The sequence below is a fragment of the Capra hircus genome, chromosome 28, assembly GCF_001704415.2.
Source record: "Capra hircus breed San Clemente chromosome 28, ASM170441v1, whole genome shotgun sequence".
NCBI lineage: Eukaryota > Metazoa > Chordata > Mammalia > Artiodactyla > Bovidae > Capra > Capra hircus.
Genome location: NC_030835.1, coordinates 3,521,575 through 3,535,883, shown reverse-complemented (window position 1 = coordinate 3,535,883; position 14,309 = coordinate 3,521,575). Strand labels below are relative to the sequence as shown.

The 14,309-nt window shown below is 45.2% G+C and overlaps 1 long non-coding RNA gene across 1 annotated transcript; it reads right to left on the bottom strand.

Moving 5' to 3' along the window:
- LOC102177501 lies at nt 249–14,305 on the bottom strand. Its single transcript, XR_001917439.1, has 4 exons — nt 14,064–14,305; nt 13,690–13,935; nt 6,693–7,471; nt 249–518 (listed from the first exon to the last, which is right to left on the bottom strand). It is a non-coding gene; the product is annotated as an uncharacterized LOC102177501 (long non-coding RNA).

The window sequence follows — 14,309 nt, the reverse complement described above, 5'->3', positions numbered from 1 at the left end:
GACTTGCCTGTTTCCTAATCGGTGAGGTCCTTAAGGACAGAGTGTGTCCCCCACACTGTGACCTGATTCCCGGCAGGAGGAGTCAAGAAAGATGTTGCCCATGTACTTAGTTGCTCAGTCGTGTCTGACTCTTGCGACCCCATGGACTGTAGCCCTACCAGGCTCCTCTGTCCATGGCATTTTCCAGGCAAGAATACTGGAGTGGGTTGCCATTTACTTCTCCAGGGGATCTTCCCAACCCAGGAAACGAACCCAGGTCTCCTGCACTGCAGGCAGACTCTTTACCGACTGAGCTATTGGGACCTGGTAAGATCAGTGTGATTGGTAATTCTTTCTGCCTCAGAACACCACCTAGGGCTCTCTGCTCCTGAAACCGAAGGACTCCCACTTTCGCCGACTGTAAAGAGCTGTGTGCTCTGTCTGGCAGGGAAAAACACCAGCCATACTTTGTAAACCTCTTCAGCAACCTTTCTGTTAAATCACAAATTTCATTCCAGGTGTTGCCTTGGCTGGGCGACCTGAAAACAAAAAAGGCCTGATTAGGAGGGATGGGGCGCCTCCTTGCGGTGGGCAGATTTTCTGCCTCTCCAATTTCCAGCAGACTCTTCCCCACCCCGTGTAGCTGAAGGCCATCATACTCCCTTAGCAACCTCACTGGGTCACCCTGGTGGTGACTTTCACCAGTGTCAGTGGTGGGGAAGGTGACCAACCTGACGTATGTTGGGGATGAGACACTTTGGGTAGCAAACCAGGTTGGTTGACACACAAGGAATAAGGGAGGATACACTGGTTGGAGAAGTCTGAGCAATTCTAATACGTTTGCACTCCTGGTCCCTTAATTTTGACACAACAATAAGAGCCCTGGTATCAGGCAGGAGAAGGATGTACTACTTAGATTATTTTATTTTACTACTTTCTTATCAGCCTGCAAAGCTGAGCCACGCTGAACACTGAAGGCCTTTTCTGGGAACGCTCATGGGGAGGGCAGCACTAGGTCCAGGGTGCTGCTCTCCTGACACCGTGACGCCGCACCATCAGGGAGAGCTGCAGGGCTTCCCTACCCCCACTTCCAGTTTCTCACTGCCATTGGCTCTGGCTTCAGTTACCTGAATGGAGAACGGGGAGGCTGGAGAGCCTCACGACCTCTCACGTCTAGGTGGGAAGAACTTCCATGGGCCCTGCTGGCCTTGCAATGCCACACCTCTGCAGGCTGCACTCCAGGTTATGGAGGGCAAATGTGGGTCTCTCTGGCTAATGGTTTTGTCAAGGTTCTGCACACGGTAGTAGAGAAACTGAGGCTGGTGCCTTGTTCTGGGCTCTTCCTCGGTGAACGTTGGCTCGTGTCTTTGATATGGATTGCGAGTCTGAGAAAACCACCAGGAGCTCCTTCTTTTTACCTGCAGTGATCCCCATGCCCATAAACACCCTGAGTATCATGTTTAAATGTGTAATTCTCATATACCCAAGAGCATCTTTCTCCTCTCTACTATTCCTTCTGACTCCTCTTGGCTGTATCTAAAACTGTTAAGAGACGGTGAGTAAACTAAGGATATATAATTCTAACAATACTATAGTTATTATTCATGGAGTATGTATATATCAGACACATTACATGCATGATTTTCAATGCTAAACACTTCTATGAAATCATCATTATTTGCATTTTACAGATGAGAAAATGGAAGTGCTTATAGATCAAGGAATTTGCCAACATTTCCATGGATGTGAACCGTAAGAACCAGCTGTAAACCCCATGATTTACCTCCTCAACTTAGCAGACCTGGGAGACACTGCTGTGTGTGACAACCGTGGGTGCCAATATGAGACGGTCAACCTGCCCACAACACACACTTTTTCTTGGGAGCTCCTAAACTGTCAGTGCAAGGCCACTCTTTTCCTGACCATCCATACCACATTCTGCTTTCCCTCTCATTACTCCTCTCCACTGTGTCCCCCTTACTGAAGAGGATCTTCCAAAGAAGATATAAAGGAAACTTAAGTCTTTAACCCACCCGCCTACTCTGGAAAAGGGTTCCGTGTGGGATTACTGTGAATGAAGCATTAGATTCTAGAATGTAGGAGAACACCAGTGTTTATGGCAGTGGGAACTATGACAGGGAGTTTCGGGTCCCTAGGAAGGAGGCACTCTGGAGCCGAGCAGCCACACGGGCTTCTGCCAAACCAAGTTTCAAGCATGACTAGTGCCCTACTCTTAAACGGGAATGGAGACACAAGGACCACCAGCAATTGGAGGATAGCTTTGATATTACGCTTGAGATCAAAACATCCTACTGAGAGAACTATGATGGGACACTGGAAGTTGTTGGGGCAGGGTCATGTAGGAGAGCTGACCTGTAAGAAAGCTAAATTTTCTTCCTCCCCTAATAAGAACTCAGTAGAGAAGGTGTAAACCTCAGAAAGCAAGAAACGGTGGTCAGTACGAGCACAGCATTGGAAACGTGATCATATCATCAGAAGGAAAATCTGCAAGATTTTTCTTGGAAGTGAGATCCCTTGGCTGCCTCTTGGAAGTGAGATCAAAAATGGGGAGGAAAGGGTGAGGAGCCTCAAGACTTTTGCTGTGAACAGTAATAGTGTTTGATTTAAAATTTGTGTTCAAGTAGTTTCTCCCAAATGTGAAAATAAAATTGCAAACAAAAACTTATAGCATGAAGGATGTCATCAAAATGGCAGATTCTGAAAATCTAAGCCTTCATTCCCCTAGGGACACATTGAACAAACAACCATATCTATCAGCATCAGCTTGCTGCTGCTGCTGCTGCTGCTGCTGAGTCGCTTCAGTCGTGTCCGACTCTGTGCGACCCCATAGACAGCAGCCCACCAGGCTCCCCTATCCCTGAGATTCTCCAGGTGAGAACACTGGAGTGGGTTGCCATTTCCTTCTCCAATGCATGTAAGTGAAAAGTGAAAGTGAAGTCGCTCAATCGTGTTGGACTCCTAGTGACCCCATGGACTGCAGCCCACCAGGCTCCTCCGTCCATGGGATTTTCCAGGCAACAGTACTGGAGTGGGGCGCCATTGCCTTCTCCCATGTTGACCTTACTTACAGATTATTTTGTAAAACACCTTACCTGGCTGGTGTCAATTAGGATGTTTAAAATCAGCTGTGGGCAGAGGTGAATTTAGCAACAGACACATATGCGCAGCCCAAGAGAGTGATCAGGAAAGTCTTGAGAAGACTGTAAGTTGTCACCTCGGGCTGGTCCCTAGGCTCAGTGGGGGTCTGGCTAAGTGCTAAAGAAATGTCCTAGTAAAGGAACATTCTACAAAGAGTGGAAGAGGTGGCTTCTCCCCGCCACTCCCATGTCTGTTTACAGTTTTGTAATGATTTCATGTTTGTTTCAGATCCTGGCATTCGGGAAATCTCTGTCAATACATTCAGTGAATAAGAGTTACAGGAACAGAAACTCTAGTGATCACATACAACAACAAGGAATACTCTTTGCAAAAATAGTTTGGAAATGTTTCAGAATAAATGGACTATTACATGAGTCTATATTAGCAGATAAAAGCAAATACAACCCAGTGAGCTACGGTGAATTCTGCTTCCTAGATGCACCACATTATAGTAATAAAAATCCTAGTTTTCAACAAAAATAACCGTAAAAAATACAAAGAGACCAGACCATTGTTCAGTCAAAGGAAGTAAATAAAATTATAGAAATCATTCCTGAAGAAGCCAAGGCATCAGACTTACTAGAAAAACACTTAAAATCATCTTAAATATACTCAGATGGTGGGAAAATAAAGACAAAGAAATAGAGGAAATCGGGATAGTGATACATGAGCAAAATAAATATGAAGGACAAATTATTAACAAATCAAGGAGGAACTTTGGAGCAGAAAAGTATAATAATAAATTGAAAAATTCAAAATTATGGTGGTTCATTAAAAAATTTTACTAGGCAGACAAAGGAATAAGCAAAGTGCAGGACAGGACAATTGTTACTGTCTAGTGGAGAATCCCAGGGACAGGGGAGCCTGGCGGGCTGCCGCCTATGGGGTCGCACAGAGTCGGACACGACTGAAGCGACTCAGCAGCAGCAGCAGCAGTGTTAGGAGCATAAAGAAAAAAGAATGAAGAAAGGTGGTCAGAGTCTGGAGGACCTGCAGGACACACTTGAGCAGAACGGTATACATACTGTGTGAATTAATAAAGCAAAAAAAGAAACAAATGTTATTTGAAGAAATAACATCTAAAAATGCCCAAAATTAGATAAAATATACAATCCTATAATTCCAAGGATCTTAGGTACAAATGAAATAAAAAAGAGATTCGCATCAAGACACATTATAATCATACTGTTGAAGACAAACACTAAGACTCTGGAGTTCAGATTCTGGATCTGTGTATTCTATATTGAGGCTGTGGTAGGTCATTCATCCCCAGGCCTTGAGCAGCCTCCTTGCCTCATGTGTAAAATGGAGATAATAATATTTATTCACATTATGAAGAAGACATGGTGAAGAAACTGCTTTCCTCTCCTACCCCTGTCTCCAATCTAGCAACACACCTGGCTCCCCCAGCTGCCTACCATCCACACTCTCTGGAACCCTGTAGCCTCTGATTTCAAAATAGCTCCAGAATCTGTCCACTCATCACTGCCACCCATATCTACTGGTCCGCACTACCATCATCTCCTCCCTGGATTCCTGCACCAGACCCCTCACTTAGAAGGCTCTATTCTTGGGCCCTGCATCTGTGACTCTTTTGAACCCAATCCAATCCCATGCCTACTCTGCGCAAAAGTCATCCAAGTCTTCTTGACACCATCTCAGTCTGTCACTAGAGTCTTTCCTGGGTACCTCTTTAGAACAGTCCCTCCCCCAAACTTCTCACTCTCCTGTCCTGATTTTCCCCCTGGTGTTTATCCCCATCTAATACCCTAGCTCCTCTTTGATTTATGTCTTGCCTCCTAAAACGAAAGCTCTAAGAGGAAAAGGACTTTTCAAGTTCTGCTGTGTTTGCTGCCTTATCCCCACTGCCCAAAACAGTGACTGGTGTGTAGAAATTTTCCAGTAATTATTTCAGTGAGTGGATGAGCAAGGGAACGAGGGAGTGGATAAGACTGCTCACCAATGGGAGAAAGATCCAGACAACTCTGGGATTGTCACCCACAGAAGTCTGATCCACACCCCGCCTCCCCACAAAGGGCACGTGGGAGAGAGTGAGCTAGGGAGTCAGGGCTGGATCAGGGGCCCCTGCAGTGCTGGGGAGTTCGCAGGGTGTATGACTCTGCCTTCCCTTTATTTTATGCTCATCCTCCATGTCTTCATCTGACACATGCTGGGAAAACTATACTCCCAAACTCCCAAACCAGACTCCCAAACCAAACAACTCCCATTCATCCTCATCACGACCTGGTGAGGTAGGTATGAAAATCCCATTGTACAGATGGGGATGCTGAGGCAGAGAGAGGTGAGGTGACTTGCCTAAGCTGCATGACTGATGAGTGGAGTCTGCTTGACTGCAAAACTGGAGCTGCCTCCTCAGTGGTCATTATTCCCCCTCCCCAAGAGTAGCAGGAAGCAGCCACCAAATATTCTCATCAAGATGGCTTTGAAGGCACCAAGGCTTTCTACAACTGGACTAAATGAGCATGGTTCCCAGGGAGAAAAGGTTACATGAATTTGCTGTGGTTTCAGACAAGCCTTGCCTGGCCCACTATAGACATGCTCTAGGCTTATTCTTCTTACTCTAATGGCCTAAGGCTGGGGAATGGGTATGTAGGTCCCTTTCTTGGACACCCTCTTCTTCTCCACCCATTTGCAGAATCCAGCAGGATTTGGTCCCGGCACCTCCACCAGCCTCTGTTATACCTCATCCAATCTCTAGGAGTCCATTTCCCTTTCCCAAGAGATTGCATAGGCAAATATATTCCCACTCTGTCTTCCAGGATTGTCTTGAGGATGACAGATGCCAGTGATGAGCTTTGGAAACCGTAAAACGTTTCAGTGATACTGAGAATCAAGCCACTGTTACTACTAAATAAGTAACGTTTATCCTCAGTCTCACAGAGGAGTTGAAAATGGAACCAAGGCAATCTCTGCAGCCTGAGGATTCACCCTGCCCTTTCCTTTGAGGGTCAGAAGGTACCTAATGCACAGCCCAGGTTTCCCAGGGCCACAAGCAGACAAACCAAACTGTTCTTAAAGTGCACACAAACTAAAACGTGGTTCTCCAAGCTTTCGAAGAAAGCAGCAAAGCAGCTGCAACCAGCAAAGCAAAGGACTTTAAGCAGAAACACTACAAGAATGCCTAACAGAGGACACAGCAATCTCTCTGGAAAGAAAGCAAAACCAAGACGCACTGTGAGCTTCTTACAACTGCTGAGAAGGCAGCGCCTAGCGATCACCTGCCACTCCAGGTGTTCAAAGGTCATGCACGAGCCTCACAGATCCAGGCCAAGCTGAAGAGAGACAGAGCCACTGGGACACCTTATGGGGCCCTTTTTCCTTTCCAGAAGTAGACATCGCAGGAAATGCCTGGGGCTTTCTTTATGCCTAGGAACAGGGAGGCCACAGAGGCCTATTCCTTGGGTCTGACCGAGACTGTCCTCACCTCTTCTCTCCAGGGCCTGGGGACCCCTTGAACCCCTCCTTCCCATCAGTGACCTTGGTGACAGAGGCTCCTTGAGAAGCACAGGGGACCAGATGGGAGGGCTACTCACGCATCCAAGACCAAATAGAAGTCAAAGGCACCGTCACAGTCGTGCAGCTTGCTCGCCTTGCTCCTGACGCTCCTGCGGAGGCTTCCCCAGTCTGGGCTGAGGTAGCGGTGAATGGTTTTCCAGCCAAAGTCAAGGTGGCGGAAATTTCTCCAGTTCAGGACATCATGCTGGAAGCTCCCTGCACTCAGCAGTGGAGGGAGCAGCAACAGCAACAGGGAGAGCCCGGGGCCGGGTACCCAGGGCCCACTGCCCTCCATTTACCTGGCCATACATACAGCCCTGCTGGACCCTGGCCACTCCAGGCCCCCTCAGGCCACAGCCCCCACGGCCTCCGCTGCCCAGGGGCCTCCACCCCTCTAGCCCTCTAACCACAGTGCACAGTGAGCCTCCCTGGTACCTCCCCTGAGGGGGAAGAGGCAAAGATGGTTGGCTTTGGGCCCTTCCCCCACCCCAAGGAAGCAGAATCCCTTGTGATGACCCTTACAATGGACAGGAAGGTTGGCATAGTGACTCTATGACCTGTGGTTCTACTCAATGTCCTGCCTGTGGACAATCCTGGGAGGAGGCAGGGGATCTTTGGAGGGGCAGTAGGGTGAGACTTCTGTCCCTCATCCTTCTCAGGGGGCCTTTAAAATCCTGGAGAAATCGTACCTTTTTGTCAACTGAATGAGGGCAGCTGAAATGGCTTAGATGAGGACATCACTGTTGGGAGGAAGTCAGGAAAGTGGAAGTGTAGAGAGTTTCAGTGGTCATTCTTGTGACTCCGTAGATGGAAGCATCTAGAAGGGGAAGAAGGTCCTTGCAAGGATGTCAAAGTACCTTGTGAATGAAGGATATGCCAGTTATTTTCTGTTGTTTAACAAACCACCCCAAACTGGGTGACATAAAGCAAGAGCTATTTCATTATGGGGTTTCCCTGGTAGCTCAACCTGCAATGCAGGAGACCCTGGTTTGATTCCTGGGCCAGGAAGATCCCTTGGAGAAGGGATGTGTTACCCACTCCAGTATTCTTGGGTTTCCCTGGTGGCTCAGGCAGTAAAGAATCCACCTGCAGTGTGGGAGACCTGGGTTCGATCCCTGAGTTGGGAAGATCCCCTGGAGGAGGGCATGGCAACCCACTCCAGTATTCTTGCCTGGAGAATCCCATGGACAGAGAAGCCTGGTGGGCTACAGTTCATGGGGTCACAAAGAGTTAGACATGACTGAGCAAGTAAGCACAAGTTTTTATTATGCTCATAGTTTCTGGGACCAGAAATCAGAAAAGGCTGACTTGTGTCTCCATAGGCCAACTGGCGGGGGCCAGCGTGAGGAACTCCGCCCATGGCAAAGGTCATGAGGAAGGAGGCTTGGCATACGCAAAGGCGTGATCAAGCCTCAGGAAACCCCCTGTTCCCGAGCATTAACCCCAAAACCAGAGTCTGTTTTATGCTCTCACCTACACCTCTGACTTTACGGGGGGCTCTCCCCCATAACCGTTTCTCTTGGAGAAGGAGTAGACGCGCAGCTCCAAGGCAATAAAAATTCCTGGGCGTGACAAGAGTGTTTCAGCTTACGGACTCCTCTGAAGGTTATCTAGCCCGCCTGTATAGGTTCGTCCGGCCACATGTGATTGTTTACAGCCTCCCAACCTGAGAGGCATGAGATGCTTTAGACTTACTAAAGGCAAAATCTTTTGGGGAGTTGGAAATTATTAATATAGTGGGTTGGTTAGGAATTATATTGATGAAGGGTTTTTCATTTGTTGTGCCAATAATTGCTGCTAATTCCCTGCTCTGGGTGGGACAAGGGTGTCTCAGGTCAAACCTCTCTGCTGACAGACTAGCTTGCGTGACAGGATTATCCATATTCCTGCCACATGATTGTTTACTACCTCTCAACCATAAACAGCACAGAGAGTTTTGGAGTATTTTGAGAGTCTTAATTAGCACAGGGCTTTTTCTTCTTGTTGAGTCAATGATTGCCACCAGGCCTCCATATCCTTAGGCACCTGGGAATATATTAATCAATATATTTGGAATATAGCAAAGGAAATATAGTAGTTTTTGATGTTAGCAATACTAGACTTTTTGGGTTAATGGATTTTCTCTTTTGTAATAGATCACTAGACTTTGTTATAAATCACTGTGTCCTTGCTATGTGAAAATGTAACTTTATCATATCTTAAGACTAAATAGATCTTAAGGGGAGCATTGATGAAAGGATTTTCATTTGTTAGGCTGATGTTTGCTGCTAAATCTCCATGTTCCCTACCCTTATAATGAATATAACTAGCATATAGGAAGAAATAAGTATTAACCTTTAAGCATATAGGAGAAATAAGTATTAACCTTTAAGACTAATCATGTTAACCTTTCGTTAAATAAATTTCTTTCTTGATTGTAACTCACTACACCCTCACCCTATAGGAATGTAACTTTATTTGGAGGATGGTGCCTGGTTTAAGAAAAAACACCCTTGGAAGAAATAAGTTTTTTGGTTATCAGAAAGAAAGGATCACAAAATGTCAGCAGGTCTCACTCATGGCCAGAAGATGATGTACCTTTTTTATACATTTATGTGAAGCACCTGATTCTGATAAAGGTCAGGACTGCTGACTCCCGCGTGACTCTGTATTCATCCCTATGTGTAACAAAAGGTATATAAGAAAACCCCAAAATAAAGAAATCAGATCAGTTTCCGGAAAGACTGATTCCCCCATGTCGCTTCTTTCTTGCTCCCGTTTTTCTGGCTGAATTCCCATCTGCAGCATGATGCTATTCCACGTAATCCAAGCTGTTCAGCCTCCTTTTCTCCATTAATCTTCCTACTACACTATCCATTTCTAATCTCTCTATATCTGTGATTAAATATGTATTTTTCCAAAGACACCGACTCCGTCCCCACCTTCGATTCACCCTGGATCCACCAGGGCTGGACCCCGGCAGCCAACCTTGGACATAAACAACTCTGAGTCAAAAGTGTTTCAAAAACTCAGATTGTGAATATAAACATTTTTAGAAATACTTTTACCAATTTATTTTATTTTCTTTTGTTGGCACAAAAGAAGAGAGAAATATGCTGCAAGTCATTCTGCAATAAATATAAAATAGATCTTCAAATATGTGTAACAAAAATACAAAAACTACAAATGGTTTTGAATTGTGTTGGAGATTTTTGTAGTTCTTGTTGTTCAAGTGGTGTTTTAAATAATGGACTATCTTAAATAAAAGATATTTGGAATTGATGAAATCCAGTATACTTCTCCCTACAGCTGATTAGATTTTCTTTGCTTCATATCCTTCATGACACTTGCTATTGTCATATTTTTATATATTTTTATATTGATTCAGCATCTGTTTCAGTCTGAAGGGACTGATGTTCTGTTCAACAGATTTTGGGTCATTCATTTTCCATCCTTTGTGAAATGCCTGTTTCTGCATATATCCATTCTCCAGTTGTTTCTCTTTCATATTGATTCCCTAAAATTCCATTTTATGTAGGATACTAATCTTTTATCAATTGTTGCAAAGATCTTCTTCAGTGTGTGGCTCTTTTTTCACTCTATTTAATGCCTTTTAACAAAACAAATTTTTGGTTTTTATAAAAATGAAGTATAGTTGATTGGCAATGTGGTAGTTTCAGGTATAGAGCAAAGTGATTTATATATGTAAATATATGTATTCCTGAATAAGTGTGTGTGTGTATACAGTGTGTGTATATGTGTGTGTGTGTGTGTATTCTATGTATACATATGTACTCTTTTTTAAGTTCTTGATTTTAATGTAAATTTGTCACTTTTTAGAAGCTGTTAAGTTTTGCACAGCTTGTATCTTATTTAATAAATTCTTCTTTGTTAAGGTGAAAGAGGTTTTATCTTAAAAGTTTTAAAGATTTGCCTTTCAGACTGACATCTTGAATCCACCTAGAATTAATTTATAAGCATGATTCTTGCTATGGATCTGATTTCATGTTTCCCATATATAGAGCAAATTGTTCCCACATCATTCGCTGTCTGTTCTATTTTATCCTCCATGATTCACACGTCACCTCTGATGTGTTCAAAATCCATACAGTTGTGGGCCTGGTTCTGTGCTCTCTGTCCTATCACCTGTATCCATCTATTGGTTTTTATCGAGAGTGTTGACGCCACACTGTCTGAATCACCATCATGTGAATGATTGTATTACTGGTTTTCCCTCTCCCTTCCTCTTGTAGAGGGCTGCTTCCCTGCCATACTCATGGCAGACTTGGACTTGAGTCCACCGAGGAAACATTAATGGAAGTTACATGTGCCACTTCAGAGCAGAAGCTTTAAGAACCCAGCTGTGACTTAAGTGGAACTAACAGCCTAGTAGCTGAGTAAGTGAGAAGTGCTGCTCCCTCCTGGGAATCTGGGATGGACGTGTATGTGTGCAACAACGAGATATACGAGTGAAATATACTTTGTGCTTTTCAGCTGATAAGATTTGGTGGGGTTTGTTATAATCTGATATACACAGGGTTCAATTATTATACCTAGCCTAACATACACAGAGAGCTAGAGCAAGCCTTGCCAGTACAAGGTAAATCACCCATCGGATTTTTCTTAGGGTAATTGTTGGCCATTTGTTTGTTCATGCACATTTTAGAATCAACTCTTGATTTTAGAATTGACTCTTTACTCCACCAAAACCTTCTTAAGATTTGTTTATGATTCATTTTGAGGTATTTGAATCTGTAATCGGGACTCCTCTTCTCTGCGAACACAGGGATGTCTTCATTCATTTGGGTCTTTCTCAATACCTTCCATTTTCCTGTGAAGATCTTCACTTCTTTTGTCAAGTACCTTCTTTAAATAACATTTTTTGCTGCTAGTGTAAGGACTACTTTAAATAGAGTTTTAAGTTGTATAAGTTTTAAGGTACTTATTGATTGATATAGTCACTCAACTTGCTAGGCTCTCTTATTCTAAAAATTTAACTATAAAATCCATTGGGTCAGCATAAAAATAAAAAGCATTGTCCTGACTACTCCAAAGAGTAGAGCTATGATGGAGGCATTCTTGATTTTTAAGAGAATGCCTCTAACACATCACCATTAAGAATGATACTTACTGAAAGCTTTTGGTAGAAATACTTTATCAGATAAAGGTATTTCACTAATACTCTTGGTGTGCTAGATATGAATGGATGCTGAATTTTAACTAAAATTTTTTGTATATTTTGTGAGAAACACATATTTTTCCAGTAATCTATTAATATGGCTAATTAAATTAATGCAGCTGAAACAACATTAACATATTGTCAATGGATTCAAATTGGCCATGCTATTTTTTAACTGCTGGATTGAATTTAGTATTAGTTCAGATTTTTTTTGCCTATGCTCATGAGAGAGGCTAGTCAGTAATTTCCTATTTTTGTGCTCTTCTTATCTGGATTTGCTATTAGGTAAGACTATTATGACCAACCTAGATAGCATATTAAAAAGGAGAGACATCACTTTGCCAACAAGTTCCATCTAGTCAAGGCTATGGTTTTTCCAGTGGTCATGTATGGATGTGAGAGTTGGACTGTGAAGAAAGCTGAGCACCGAAGAATTGACGCTTTTGAACTGTGGTGTGAAGACTCTTGAGAGTCCCTTGGACTGCAAGGAGATCCAACCAGTCCATTCTTTAGGAGATCAGCCCTGGGTGTTCATTAGAAGGACTGATGCTAAAGCTGAAACTCCAATACTTTGGCCACCTCATGCGAAGAATTGACTCATTGGAAAAGACTCTGATGTTGGGAGGGATTAGGGGCAGGAGGAGAAGGGGCCGACAGAGGATGAGATGGCTGGATGGCATCACTGACTCGATGGACATGAGTTTGAGTGAACTCCGGGTGTTAGTGATGGACGGGGAGGCCTGGTGTGCTGTGATTCATGGGGTCGCAAAGAGTCAGACATGACTGAGCGACTGAACTGAACTGAATCCTTAATGGGACTGCATTTAGATGTTGGGTGTTTAGGGAGGTGACTAAGGTTAAATAAGGTCTTAAGTGTTGGGCCTAAGTCTAGTGTCCTCATAAGAAAAGGAAGAGACACCTGAGATGGGCTTCAGGCAGTCACAGTGAAAAGGCAGCGTTTGGGACACAGAAGGAAGGTGGCTGCCTACAGTTCAGGGAGGTTTCATCAAAAACCAACCCTACTGACATCTTGATCTTGGACTTCCAGTCACTGTTTCTTGAAACTCTCTCCTTTCTTCTGGGTTCTGTTTCCTTCCTTCTGAAACACATTCTTTAGTAGTTCTTTCACCAAGGTTGTGAGGGTGTTCAATTCAGGGTCTGTACCCCTGAAAATATCTGTGTGGTGCTCACTCTCGAATAACAGTTTGGTTAGATACAGAATTCTAGGTGGACAGATTATTTTCGAGGTTGTCCTAGAAGTCCTGTAATTCCACTAAGGCTGACTGAGTTGCACATTAGAGATTTGATTTCTCGTGTCTATATTAATTAGTGGGCTCTCTTCACAGAAGAAAAGTTTTGCTTTGGGGACCATTACCAGAACTTTAATGTCTGTTCTGAATTTCACTTTGCCCACCTCAGACTCATCATAATTTTGTTCCTTTACAATCTTGCCTTGTGTAACAGATGCTCCCAAATCTTTGAGAAAAGCGCAGAACTTTGTCACCTTATGAACCCACACTCTCCTTTCAGGGGCATCCAGAACAGTTACTGAGTGACTGAAGGAAGGAAGGTTCCCTTTAGTCCCTCAAGGATTCTCTCTTGCCGGATCTAATCTGCTCTGCCTTCTGCTGGGCTCAAACAATGTGACCCACACACCCGGATGCCACTGCAACCATTCAGGTTACCTGAGACTCTACTCTCGTCTCCTCTTACCCTCACTCCAGGGATATGTCCTAATCAGTCCACGATCTGGCATGAATGCAGTCACTTAGAAGGCATTTCCTCTTGTCCCCAACCCTTTAGGCCCTGGCCTCTCCCACCCTCCGTGGGTAATTAAGTTCCCTGACAGTTGTGCATTCTGTGAAGTCACAACTCACCGTTATCTGGCAAAACGCTGCCATTTCACAACTGAGGTGGCTCGGGAAAGGCTGAGAGGCCGAGGGTCAGCTCCAGTGAAGTCTGGGTGATTCTGGGGACGCCCCAACTATGGAGCCTGCACGGCCGCTCAGCCTGGAAGGGGAGTCCATGACGCTGATGGGGGTCTCTGGGCAGCGCACGGAGGGTCTGCAGCCGCATGGCACGGACCATCTGTACTGAGTGTCTGTCGCCTGGGTCTCGGAGACCTAAGAGGGTAGAAGTCGCAGCACGCGGATCAGGTGCAGCCTCTGCCAGTCCAAGCGCCACCTCCAAAGGCAAGCCCGCGCGCCAGGGCACCCTCCTCATCCTGAACTTGCGAGGCATAGGGCAAGACCTGAGCCAGCGGGGACGGCCGGTCGAGATATGCGGAGCTGGGCTCGCGGGCGGGCCAGGCCCCGCCAAGAGGGCTAGGGGAAGCCGCGCGGTGCGGCGTGCGGCCCTGCGGCGGGCGGTGCGGCGAGCGGGTCTCCTAGGCGCCGCTTTCTGAGCGCTCAGCCCTCTCGCAGGCCCTTCCCAGAAACCCCTCTGCCCGCGGCGGGCGGGGCGGGGCCCGAGGCCCGAAGCCCCGCCTCAGAGGCGG